This window comes from Osmia bicornis, chromosome 16 (assembly GCF_907164935.1).
Source record: "Osmia bicornis bicornis chromosome 16, iOsmBic2.1, whole genome shotgun sequence".
In the NCBI taxonomy this organism is placed as follows: Eukaryota; Metazoa; Arthropoda; class Insecta; order Hymenoptera; family Megachilidae; genus Osmia; species Osmia bicornis.
Genome location: NC_060231.1, coordinates 2,189,026 through 2,193,622, shown reverse-complemented (window position 1 = coordinate 2,193,622; position 4,597 = coordinate 2,189,026).

Genomic DNA, 4,597 nt, shown 5'->3' with positions numbered 1-4,597 from the left:
ATAATATCATAAAACTTATTTTGTGATCAGTATGGATTTAGGTGATAATTAGCATAAGGACCAATAGGAATTCTTGGATATTACTGAGGTTCGAAGGGTCAAGTGTATGATTCAAGGAATTCAAGGGTCGTATCTGTAATTGTTTATAAAAAATAGAGCGATTAGGGACAGAATTTAGAGTTTACATATCTTAACCAAATCGCGAAGAGTAAAAATATTTGCAACACCCCAATATCATCTCGATAGGGTCATAAATGAAAAATAAGAACCAGCCATAGAATCTACACATCAATTTTTTTGTTCATCAAAATGTCACCGGTAGTGAAGAAGGTCGAAGGTTATCGATAGAAGGAGTAGGATTTATGATGCATATATTCAAGCAAAAATGTAGAGAGTATCGAGAAATATGGAAATAGACACCTGGATTGTCAAAATCAGCCATGCAACAAAGTTTTAACCCTTTGGGGGGCACCTTTTTCTTCCGAACAAATTATTCAAATCAAAGATTATCTAAGAGTGTTTGGGGTCGCTAATTAGGATTCTGACGTCAGAATTGCAAAATTCAAAAATTTTTCTCGAGAAAACTGGGAAGCGAAAGATTCTGAAAAAGATGTTATTTTCTAAAAATTTTCAGAGCTGTGGGACTTTTCATTCAAGAATATTCGAATTTATGAAACACATTTATGAAAATTATATAACTTGGAACCCCAAGAGTGTTGAAAAATCTGCAAATTAATTCCGAGTTAAAGAAAAGACTAAAAGCAAGAAGCTGCTACAAATGTGTACCACTGTCCATCAAAGGGTTAAGCTAAAATGTACATTTTTGCCATTCAGTTTTGCTTAGGAGAAAAATTTCAAAATTTCTTAAATGAAAAAGTAGATGAATTCCTCTATTATAAACCATGTAAGAATATAAATATTCAAAGATAAAATGAGACAATAATCGACGCCCTCGCTTTATCGTGGAAGAAATCGATACATTTCCTCATAACGTCGTAATGCAAATTTGAGACAAAGTTTTAACCCTTTGAGGGGCATATTTTCCTCCCGAAAAAATGATTGAAATCAAAGGCTATCTAGGGGTTTTTGGGGTCGCTAATTAGGATTCTGACGTCAGAATTGCAAAATTCAAAAATTTTTCTCAAAGCTTAGAAGAATTAGAATTTTAACCCTTTTAGTGCCACAATTTTACCGGTCGCGCACCAGAAGAGCTAAAAAGTCCCAGGGGAATCGTGTGTTCGTACTGCCTAATTCATTTCTAACAGATCCACTGTGTACAATGGACATTCAGTGGACAAAGATCAAATTAGTTATGGTTGGATTTTGATCTAATTATTCGATAAAATTATCAGTCAGTAAGTATGGAATTTAAATGTACAAAGTAATACCCGAAAAAAGCAATAAGGGATAAATAACAGTAATTTGTTGATTATAACCTGAATACTGAAAAATGAACTTACTCGTAAATCGTTGTTTTTCTTTGTTCCTATTTGCTTAATAATGTTTTTTACATCTTGATGTGAATTATTTGCATAGAGGTATGCATAACTTTAATTTCAAATTGAAGAAATTATCTTTTTATCTTTAAAATGCAATTTGAAGAAAACGGTTCAAACAATCCTATAATTTTAATTGTTCTGTATTAATATGATGTTATAGTATATTGCTATGTAATTGATTTGTGCTACTAATTGCTATACTGAGTGTTATTTAATTTTCTTCAAAGAAATCCATTCCTAATCATGATCCGGTTGAAGAATGGATTTTCTCAATGTTCTTGCAGACAAGATTTAGAAAGTTAGACAAAAACTTCGCCAAATAAACAAATTAAAGACTTTGAGGAAATACAACAATGTATTTAGGTACATTGTATCCAAGGCAGAAGGTATTTCTGAAAGCTTTGGTTTAGATGATTTAGAGCTAGACGAGAGCGATAGTTCTGATGTGGGCAACGAATGATCTGACAATGAGTTCATTATGTTAATCACGTATCATATTTTTTAAAGCCAAGCGGCGGTTATGTGTACAGGAGAAAATTGTTCAAAATATCAATTCCTACAGTATATTTGAGTTTTATCAAAATCGGTGGGGCAACCCTATTTATGCACAATTACCTTATTTTTTATTATATAGGTATTGATTTTCATTATAATATTGCAATCGTAATACTTATGTAACAGTTACATTTTTTTGTATAATAATCATCATATTTTCTATTTATTTTTCATTTATATTTATATATTACACGTATATTCCAATTGCTATATTTCTATTAAAACCTTATGCGTTTATGTTATCTAACTTAGTTTTGGGAACTTAAATTTCAAATGTTCTATAGTAAATTAAGTAGACAATACTGAAGACTCTGAGTTGGTTCCAAGTGGGAACATTGCGCAATTTTCTAATAAAATTTTATTATTTATTTCATGACCACACTCATTTTTAAGTAGACTACGTAGTTTTAAGTAGAGTTTTCAACTCATCATAAAAATTCATGCAATATAGGATTAATACGTAAGCGTGCAGTATACATTTTTTAACTTTTCTCCCAAACGCCCATTCAAGTCCAGAAGAAGGCACAGCTCGTACAAACTAAAAAGTCACAGGTTTAAGGAGATACTCTGAAACGCTAAAAAATTGCTATTCCGACCAAAATTATGACAAATTTATGAAACTTACCAAAAATACTCAAAAATTGACTACTATAAACCGATTAAAATTGGTTTCAGAGCTGGATGTCTTACCGTTTTTGAGATATCGTGGTAAGAAATTTTTGTACAATTTTGGGACTACGTATGCGCTATTCTATTGCGCATACACAGAACCTAACCTAATCTAACCTAACCTAAGATATCTCGAAAACACTAAGACATCCAGCTCTAAAACCAACTTTAATCGGTTTCTGGTAGTCAATTTAGGTTATATATCAAACCTGAGTCCTCATTCGGAAACATAGCCCATACAAGTATTAATACAATCACACTTTTTTAATAATTCTCCAAACATCAGTATTTTGGTGTCAGATTACAGACCTGAAACTCACTTTAGATATAATACAACAGGAGGAAACAAATGATCTCACGAGGTGCTGTCCGCGCACCAGAAGAAGGCACAGCTCCATCAAGCTAAAAAGTCGCAGGGGAAAGGGGAATCGTGCATTCGCACCGCCCTATTCTTTTCTAATAGGTCCGCTGCGCGAAGAAATACTCGAGCGAACTAACAATAAGCGCGACAAAGTAAGACGGGGATATCAAATATCACTGCGTCCCATTTTGTCGCATTTTGTTTCGTCCGCGTATTTCTTCACGCAGCGGACCTATTAGAAAAGAATTGGGCGGCGCGAATGCCTGATCCCTTTGCCCCTCTGACTCCTTCTTCTGATGTACGAATTACCCGATTACCTCTTTAATTGTCCGACATGGCGCTACTTTTGCGCGCCGGTTCACCAAGTTTCCGTCGATTACAACGAGAGTTACGTGCCGTAGCATCCTCTCGGTGAAACTTTTAAGGAAGGAAGAAGAGCGCAGGGTGAAATCGTAGCGGGACACGGTTGTTCGTAGCGTTCGCTACGAATCGATAATTACGACAAAGAATAATCGCGTGCCGACTCGAAATCAAGCAGTTCCGCTCTTTCTCTCTTCTCTTCTTGGCTGTCGAGTTGCCGACGGTAATTCGATGCACGAACGAACGAGCATCTTATTTATCGCGGCAACAGATCGTTGCGTATTTGTTTGGAAAATAGGAAGAGAAATAAAAAATAAAAAAAGGACTCGCTTTATATTTCGATATTCTGCAATTTCAACGCCCTTTCTGATAATTGTTTCAGATAACCGGTCGAAGGAAATCGATGCCGTATCGATATCTATCCTCTTTCCACTTTTATTCCCGATCTGATCGCCGGATCAAGTTAGCCTAACTGAGATTTTTATCCCGGCTATAATTTTTCAACCAAACACCTTTTCGTACGATCGAATGAAAAGGCGCGACGGTAGAGGAGGTGGTTCAATTCTTCAGCGTCGGTGATCATTCAGCAATATCAATCATCTAAACAGAACTCGCAACACCGCTGGCGGACTGTTTTCAAGCGAAAAACAGAAGAAGACTAATAACGAGCGGGATAAAGAGGATGAAAAAAGGAAACGGTGGAAGAAGAAGTAGAAGACGACGACGACGACGACGAAGAAGAAGAAGAAGAAGGGTAGCGTTGGCGATCGTCGAGAGGCGGTCCGAAGGTAGTCCTTTTATCAGGGTCTCGGATGAACGCGAACGAAGGCTCGTTAAGTCGTAGTGGCCACGTTCAACCTTACGTGGCTCACAAGCAAGCGGCCAGACCGAGCTATAATGGCATAAATAATGACCGGTCTCGGTACTTACGCCCGTTTTCTTCCTGCCACTCGACGCACGACCGCCTCAACCTTCTTCTCCTCTTCTTCTTCTCTTTCTTCTTTCTTCTTCATCTTTTCCTTTATACTATTATACTGACGCGCCAACAGAGACGGATATCGAGCTACTGTCACTATGAAATTTCATTAATCCACTTTGATCCTCTTTCTTCGAGTTTTAACGTCACCCGATCCTCTGCGCATCAATGGAGTAT